Source organism: Octopus bimaculoides, chromosome 10 (assembly GCF_001194135.2).
Source record: "Octopus bimaculoides isolate UCB-OBI-ISO-001 chromosome 10, ASM119413v2, whole genome shotgun sequence".
Taxonomy (NCBI): Eukaryota; Metazoa; Mollusca; class Cephalopoda; order Octopoda; family Octopodidae; genus Octopus; species Octopus bimaculoides.
In genome coordinates this window covers 48016626-48025934 of record NC_068990.1, presented here as the reverse complement: position 1 = coordinate 48025934, position 9309 = coordinate 48016626, and the positions used below count along the sequence as shown (strand labels likewise).

Sequence of the window (9309 nt, the reverse complement as noted above, 5' to 3'; positions counted from 1 at the left end):
ACCAGCATCAGTTGTCACATGATGTGGAGGGGGGGGGGCAGACAAACACAGTCACACAAGCATATATACACACATACATATATATATAAATTTGACAGGCTTCTTTCAATTTCTGTCTACCAAATCCACTCACAAGGCTTTGGTCGGCCCGAAGCTATAGTAGAAGACACTTACCCAAGGTGCCATTCAGTGGGACTGAACCCAGAACCATGTGGTTGGGAAGCAAGGTACTTACCACGCAGCCACTCCTATGCTTATTGGAAAAATATGGAATGCATCATGAATTTATGTGTCATCCTTGCACAGGGACCATGCTAATCTTCTCTGTATCATTCCAATTTTAGAATATGTACTGCCGAAGCAGTATACACACACACACACACACACACATATATGTTAGATTTATATATTCATTTTGCAAGATTCTTGATGTGAATTTGTGTGTTGAAGCAGATATTGTTGCATTTGGGGATGGTCATGTTGCTAGTTTAGTGAATGAAGACACACACTATGTATTTGGTATTCACTTGCTTAAGCTTTATTTTATATTAATTGTATTTTGGCCAGAGTGGTCCTTTGCGTCCTTCTGTCTTTTTTGTGTGTCTCTCCTTACTAGTGATCTGCCATTGTATGTAGATTTAGCCCACAAACAAACTGTAAAGCTAGGAATATAGTCTATAGTATAAGATGTACAGAGGGACAGTGCAGAAACAAGACAATGACATACATAGGGGAGACAGCACAGAGCATAGGAGAACAGGTAAATGAGCATTGGAGGGAACTTAAGGAAGAGAAGAGCTCATCGATTCTGTATCAGCATGCCAAGCAGGAACACAGGGGGCTCACTCAACAACATAGAAGTTAAAATCTTGTCCACATATCAAATAGACGCAACGCTTAGACAAATTACGGAAGCTACACACATAATAGATGAAACAAGCCTGAATAGAAAACTAGAATGGAACACTAGCACACCCTCCCAACACACCACAACCTATGACAGAAGAAAATCCCCATAAACTGATAATAATATGAATATAATACAATACACAGATAAATAAATGGAATTAAATAACTATGTACATAAATAAAATTAATTAAATTAATACAAAAAAAGACAAAAAGAGAAAGAAAAAGTAAGTAGATATAAACAAATGAATAAAATAAATAGAAGTAAATTAAATGAACATGTATAAATGGGATACTGATAATGCAGGCACATTCCCACACACACACACACAGACACACAGGGATATACGCATGCGCAAATAAAGACACATACAAAAGGAATACAAAATGGCAGATCATTAGTAAGAAAAGACACTCATGAAAAAGAAATAAGAAAGCAAAGGACCACTGTTTTTATTGGCTAAACTGGCAACATGACCATCCCCAAATACAACAATATTGTTGATCATATCAGGTGGGATCCTCATTGTCGTAACCAACGGAGTGTTCTTTTTGGAGGCACAATGGCCCAGTGGTTAGAGCAGCAGACTTGCGGTCGTAGGATCGCTGTTTCGATTCCCAGACTGGGTGTTGTGAGTGTTGATTGAGTGAAAACACCTAAAGTTCCACAAGGCTCTGGCAGGGGTTGGTGGCGAACCCTGCTGTACTCTTTCACCACAACTTTCTCTCACTCTTTCTTCCTGTTTCTGTTGTACCTTTATTTCAAAAAGCCAGCCTTGTCATGCTCTGTGTCATGCTGAAGCTTCCCTAGAACTATGTTAAGGGTACATGTGTCTGTGGAGTGCTTAGCCACTTGCACGTTAATTTCATAGGCAAGCAGTTTTGTGGATCAGATCAACTGGAATCCTCATCGTTGTAACCAATGGAGTGCCAAAAAAGGATATATATATATGATAGATACATACATACATTGACATGCGCATAATAAGAAAGCACAGTATAGTCAAACGATTAAAAGGTTTGCTTCACAATCACTTGGTTCCCAGTTCAATCCCGCTGCATACCATCTTTGACAAATGTCATCTATCCAGTTTCGCAGGATAGATGGAAACTGTGTAAAAGTTTGTTGGGTGAATTGTACTTGTAATTCAAGACATGCAAATATATCACAACTTTATGTTAACTCTACCATAAGAGTACATGCATTTGTGGATCACTCAGACATCATCATCATTTAATGTCTGTTGTCCATGCTGGCATGGGTTGGGTGGTTTCACCAGGGCTGGCTAGCTGGAAGGCTGCACCAGACTCCAGTCTGATTTGGCATGGTTTCTACAGCTGAATGCCCTTCCTAACACCAACCACACTGAGAGTGTAATGGGTGCTTTTACGTGCCACCAGAATGGATTCCATTTGTATGACACCAGTATCTTCCATGACTGACTTTACTTGGCTTGATTTTACATGACATAATACTAAGGTCTTGGTCATTCGTTATTGCCTCTGTGAGGCCCAACACTCAAATGGGGATTTTCCACATGCTACCGGTATTGGCCACTTTGCCACTACAAGGCCCAACACTTGAAAGGTGCTTTTTACGTGCCAGTTACATGACACCAGCAGCAGCCATGGCTACGATTTCTCTTACCTTGATGGGTCTTCTCAAGCACAGCATATCACCAAAGGTCTCGGTCACTAGTCATTGCCTTTGTGAAGCCCAAAGTTTGAAGATCATGCTTCACCACTTTGTCCCATATTTTCCTGGGTATACCTCTACCACAGGTTCCCTCCACAGTTAGGGATTGGCACTTCTTTACACAGCTGTCCTTGTCCATGTGCATCACATGACCATACCAGCACAGTCGTCTCTCTTGCACACTACATCTGATGCCTCTTATGCCCAACTTTTCTCTCAAGATGCTTACACTCTGTCATACATGCACCTATGTTGCTTTGATACAGTGTTATTTACTGATATCTATTCTGTAGATAGTTACGTTCATCTTTTGTTGATTGCTTGAAGAACGGATAAAAGAAGGAGAGAGCAAGAGTAAAAAGCCTTCCTCTCTGTGTTGACAAGTGGAGAGAGTGAAAGTTATATGCTCCTCTTTGACGATCCATAAGTGAAGGAAGAAAGAGTGAGACTCTTCAATGGTCAGCCAAGTGAAAAAGAGATAAAACTGAATTTGGCTACTGTATTTATACATGTTGCAAAGCTAGATGTAGGTCAGGGGCATCTCTCTTGGACTGTATTTAAGCCAAGAATGCTAACTTAAACAAAAGAATGTTAACTTAAACAAAAGAACTCAGCTGAGTCTGACAGTTGACTCACATAAATAGAAACAATAGAAAGAGAACTTGTAGTAAAATGTAGATTTGGTTTCAAATACTGGCTTAGAATCTATAAAGCTATTTGTTACATATATATCTTCATATTTGTTTTTATACTGAGTTATAATCCTTTCATATTTTACTGCATATAGCCAGCAGTTTTGAGGGCTTGAGAAGTCAATTACATTGACCCCACTGCTCATCTGGTACTTATTTTTATTAACCCCAAAAACATGAAAAGCAAAGTTAACTGTGGCAGCATTTGAACTCAGAACATAAAGTCAGAAGAAATGCCACTAAACATTTTATCCAGCACAGAAATGATATTGCAACCTTGCGACAAGTTCTAATAAAAAAACAGTTTTACATTAAACTGACAGATTGCTCAATACATTTTATAGAGTACATATTTATTACATTGTTAAAAAAATGTGTATATGTATATATGTATGTCATTGTTCAGTTTTATTTCAAGATTTCTTGTCAATAGAGAAAGAGCCAGTTTCTAACCTAGATTCAAGGTTCCTTCAGTGGAATTTCAACATCAACAACAGGGTATTTTTGTTTGTATGCATATATATGTGCAGATTTGTATGTTTTGCTTTATCTATGTATATAGTTGCATATCTTGACATGCTCATATATATTTAAATGATAAACTTCTGGAAAGTTTTACAGATTTTTACAGTTCCAGTGATGGATTGGATTTGTAGTCTTCAAATTAGCTTTCTCCATTCTATTTTTGAGAAGCCTAATTTCTCAAGATTGGTATTTAGGCAGTATGTTACATATCCCAAAGCACCAATAATTACAGGTATAAAACCGAACTTGTAATCTGGATAGAGTAACTGCAAATTTCTCAGTAGATATTCTCTTTTTTTCATTGATCTTCAGCTTTATGTTAACATCCGCTGTACACAGTTTCTCTTCTCTATCCCAAATCATTATACCAGGTCTGTTGTATTTACATTTTATTGAGGTCTTCACTGGGATTTTCCACCAGTACTCCTTTTTATTATGAGTGGCTATGGCTTCTATCATACTGTGGTTTCTTTTTCTTTGTCCTCTGGGTTATCCTTCCAATGGATTTCATTATAGAATATCCTAGCTACAACATCATGTCTCATTGGTAGAAAATACCGTGATGACATTTTCTGACAACCGCTTATGATGTGGGTGATATCTTTGGTGTTAACTCCACAAAGTCTGCATTGGTTGTCACATTTTACTGTTTCTCCTGCATCTTTATCCCTTTTGTGTATCATGTACTTAGTTGATATTTCCTGTTCCTGGATTACAGATGCATACCCTTCAAAGTGGGAGATAGTAATCCGGCTGTTTGTCCATAATAAACTGCTTTGATGATCGATGTTACTATCATCTTGGAGCTTTCTCCTAACATATCCATGCATAGTCTTCTGCTCATATAGGCTCATCCTTTTATCTGATGATACATTGCAGTAGAATCGTGCGACTTCTTTGGGCATGTATTCTAGGTTATCAGACAAAGAATGTTGCTCAAGGAGCTGCCTTCCAAGTCTTATGATATATTATCCGCATGTTTGCAAACTTGGTCAAGGGCTGCATTTTAACACTTGGTGGTTAAAAGATGTTGCTGAAGGGATATCATATGACATTCAAAAGCATTTTGTATGTATGTATGAATGTATATATATGTGTATGTTTGTATGTATATATACATATTCAATTTAATACACCTCTGTAGGTAAACAGAAATTAATATACTAAACTACTTCAGTGTATTGCTGTCATTACTATTGAACACATAATGATATAATTTTTTTCAGCAACTCACTCATTTATTGACTAAAAATAAAATTGATCTTTTATGAACTTGCATGAATTCATACCAGCTGATGTTTTGTGAGATTTGCTATGCACTACTTAATGCTCTCAACTTCCCTTCACTTCTCATGAATGTAATTTAAGTTATTCATTGATCTGTTATATTTATCTTTAACTCTTTAGCATTTAAACTGACTGAAAAATATTTTACTTGTTTTATGCTAACTGGCTGGCTCTGGTTTCTTATACCCACTCTACAATGTCATTCAAAAAATAAACAATCACATCACTGAAATCTCAAAGCTACAAGATATTGCATGATTAATTCAAAACTGAATGAACAGACGAATTTCATTTAAAATTTCAGGCCTTGTGCCTTTGTAAAATACCAGTTTAATTTAATGTTACATTTTAAATGAGTTCAATTAGCTTTAACAATTTTAGGCAGTTTCTGAGACACCAATCTACATATCATTCTCAATAGACAGCCTTACATAAAATTTGTTCTTGGTTATAAACATTAGTGAAAACCTTTCCTCACAATGATAAATGGATAAGAAAAGCAAAAAGCTTTCCACACAGTTTGTAGACACAAGTTGCATTTAGCTAGTTGCTATAATTTCAGTATTTTTATATTTCAGTATTTTTACAAACCTAAAGTCACTCAAAGATATTGTTTGCCATAGAGTGGCCTTTGTATATGTTTGCTCTTTGTTTTGGTTAACCATGTCTACATATATACCAATAGATGTATGTAGTTAGCTGGATAATTGGCCCCTGAAATTACTGGTATAGTACTTTCATCTGTTACATTCTAGAAAGAAGCAACTGCTATTGAAACTATTTTGCCAGTGATTTGGTATTACACCACTGTATACTACTATCTAATTGACTATTCAAATGTCTATTGCTATGCCCTATTTCACCAAGTATCTTCAGTATCTCTGTGACTAACTATAGGGATAGGAGTGGCTGTGTGGTAAGTAGCTTGCTTACAAACCACATGATTCCGGGTTCAGTCCCACTGCATGGCACCTTGGGCAAGTGTCTTCTACTATAACCTCAGGCCAACTAAAACCTTGTGAGTGGATTTGGTAGACAGAAACTGAAAGAAGCCCATTGTATATATGTATATATACATGTGTGTGTGTATATGTTTGTGTGTGTATATGTTTGTGTGTCTGTGTTTGTCCCCCAACATTGCTTGACAACCAATGCTGGTGTGTTTATGTCCCCATAACTTAGCAGTTCAGCAAAAGAAACCGATTGAATAAGTACTAGGCTTACAAAGAATAAGTCCTGGGGTCGATTTGCTCAACTAAAGGCGGTGCTCCAGCATGGCCACAGTCAAATGACTGAAACAAGTAAAAGAGTAAAACCTCATATATCCTTGCATTTTCTCTTTTGTAACCCAAGCAGTCTACAGTTCCTCAGTTTGAGAACACCTGCATTATGGTATTGTTTCTTAAAGCATGTAATTGTGACCTCTTCTGATATGTTAACATCTTTTTTTTCCTTACCAGAAATAATGTACTAACATAGTGTACTTTCATTGTTTTGAATACTTTTACAGCTTCCTTGCTTTGCCTTCAAGCAGAGTTTTTTGAGCATTAAAGAAAATTGACAATGGTGAAACCTAACAACACTCTAGGTGAAACCTAACAACACTCTACGTGATACCTAACAACACTCCTACCAGAATTTCATCCATTATGGAAATTTTTTCGAAAGTCATTCAAAGATATTGTTTGCCATAGAGTGGCCTTTGTATATGTTTGCTCTTTGCTTTGGTTAACCATGTCTACATATATACCAATAGATTTATGTAGTTAGCTGGATAATTGGCCCCTGAAATTACTGGTATAGTACTTTCATCTGTTACATTCTAGAAAGAAGCAACTGCTATTGAAACTATTTTGCCAGTGATTTGGTATTACACCACTGTATACTACTATCTAATTGACTATTCAAATGTCTATTGCTATGCCCTATTTCACCAAGTATCTTCAGTGTCTCTGTGACTAACTGTGATAGGACTGACTGCTTTTTCTGCCTTTATATATTTATACTTTCAAAAGCGGAACTGTCAACTTTGATAGCTAGTCCTTCTCTGTTTTGAGTCTACACTGGATTGCCTCCCACTCACTTATACATTCTCAACATTCAGTAACCTCTTGTAGTAAACATTTCTGATCCGTCCTTTTTCTTTTTGACACATTAAGTATTCTGACAGGCTGCTTTTGCAATCTTGAAGACTCTGCACCTATGAACCACCCACCATTGAGTTTTCCTTAAGCTATTGCATTCAGCTTTCTTCAAAGGTACTTATACTTTATACCTAGCTTCTCATTTAGCTAATTGATATTGTTCCTTGCTCAAATGTTTCTTCCAGTACTTCCAGAACTGTCTTTTAACATTTGTTTTATGTGTGTGTGTGTGTATTTCATTTTCATATCTGGTTTGCAAGATTCTTTATGTGAGTTTGTGTGTTGAAATGACTCTCCCAAGACACAACAAGACACACACACACACACACACACAAGGAGGTACCCAAAAGTTACTAGAAATGTTCACTGTGGAACAAGCCAGTTCTAGCTCAGATTTCCACCACTAGAAGCCACTTGATGCAACCCTCAGGCATCAGTCTGCTGACCACTGCCAGCGTGTCCAGTCATACTGCCACATGATGGGTGCATCTTTGTTTTGCAGTGCTTCTCCCTAATTTGTCAATTTTTGCGATGGATAAAACGAAGGAACAGCGTGCTTCTATGAAATTCTGTTTTCTGCTGGGAAAATGGCAGCTGAAACAGTTGCCATGCCTCAAACAGCTTAAAAGGACATCACCATGCGCAAAACACAAGTTGATGAGTGGTTTTCACTTTTTAGAAATGGTTGCTTGTTGCTTGAAGACCAACAGACCATCCTTGTTAAGGGCAACTGTTGACCTCCTGAACGAATGAAAGCATTATGAAAATTCATGAACTGATCTTGGAGGACTGTCACCAAACAATTGACAAACTTGTTGATATGACTGGTGTGTCCTGGAGCTCCTGCCAATGAATTTTGAGCAAAGAGTTGTAAATGAAAAGAGTTGCAGCAAAATTTGTGCCTCACTTGCTCACAGAAGATCAAAAGCAGTTACAACTGAATGCATGTCATGAACTGAAAGAACAGTTGGAAGTTGATCTGGATCTTTTTTCAAAGGTTATCACTGATGATGAAAGTTGGTGCTATGTTTACAACCCAGAAACAAAGCAGCAATTAAGTCAATGGAAGTATTCATGTCCCAAAAAAGTTCAAGTGAAGTCCAATGTTGAGACAATGCTGATTTGTTTCACCCATGCACAAGGAACTGTCTACACAGAATTTGTTCCTCCTGGTCAAACTGTTAACCAAACATTTTACTTGGCAGTTCTGAAGCATTTGTGAGGCATAGTGTGACAAAAACGCCCTGAACTGTGGCAATGTGAAGAGTGATGGTTTCATCATGACAATGTGCCTGCACACACTGCCTTGAGTGTGAGACAGCTTTTGACCCAAAATGGCATGATCCTGCTTTACTCAACCTTCCTATTCATTTGATTTTGTTCCCTGCAACTTTTTTTGTTCTCCTGAATGAATGAAAAATGTCCTTAAAGGAAAACATTTTGCAGATGTGGAAGAGGTGAAGAAAAAACAATGGCGGCATTAAAAGGCATCACTTCACAAGGGTTCCGGATTGCTTTGAACTATGGAAAATGTGTCTATGGAAAATGTTGCTTCAAATGGAGAATACTTTTAAGGCAGTAAAAGTGTAAACATGTAAAACTAAGTAAATAAAATAATAATGGAAAATTCCAGTTTCTTTTGGGTGCCCCCTCGTATAAGTAACAATTTTATATTTGGGTATACACCTCATAGTATGCTGTTTTATGCTCATTCGCAGTTTCAGCTACCTGGTGTCAACAACAGGTTGTAAATATGTGCCACTGGATTTCCTTCAGGAATTCTTTTGTGCCCGTGGAGTTTATGAAAAAAATATAGAAAGAAAAGACAAAAATCTTGTGAAATCCATTTTCTTTCTATATTTTATATGTATAGGTACAAGCATGGCTGTGTGGTAGAAGCTTGCTTCCGAACCACAATGGTTCTGGGTTTAGTCCCACTGTGTGGCACTTTGGGCAAGTGTCTTCTACTATAGCCTCAGGCCAACCAAAGCCATGTGAGTAGATGGTTTGGTAGACAGAAACTGAAAGAAGCCAGTGTATATATATATATATATAT

At 37.3% G+C, this 9309-nt stretch overlaps 1 protein-coding gene and 1 non-coding gene across 4 annotated transcripts in view; one reads left to right on the top strand and one right to left on the bottom strand.

Annotated features, from left to right (window-relative positions):
- The window catches only part of LOC106868908 (organic cation transporter protein), an 86204-nt gene that overhangs the window by 8264 nt on the left and 68631 nt on the right, over nucleotides 1–9309 (top strand). The window lies entirely within an intron of this gene.
- On the bottom strand, nucleotides 262–366 carry LOC128248965 (U6 spliceosomal RNA). Its single transcript, XR_008265111.1, has one exon. It is a non-coding gene; the product is annotated as a U6 spliceosomal RNA (small nuclear RNA).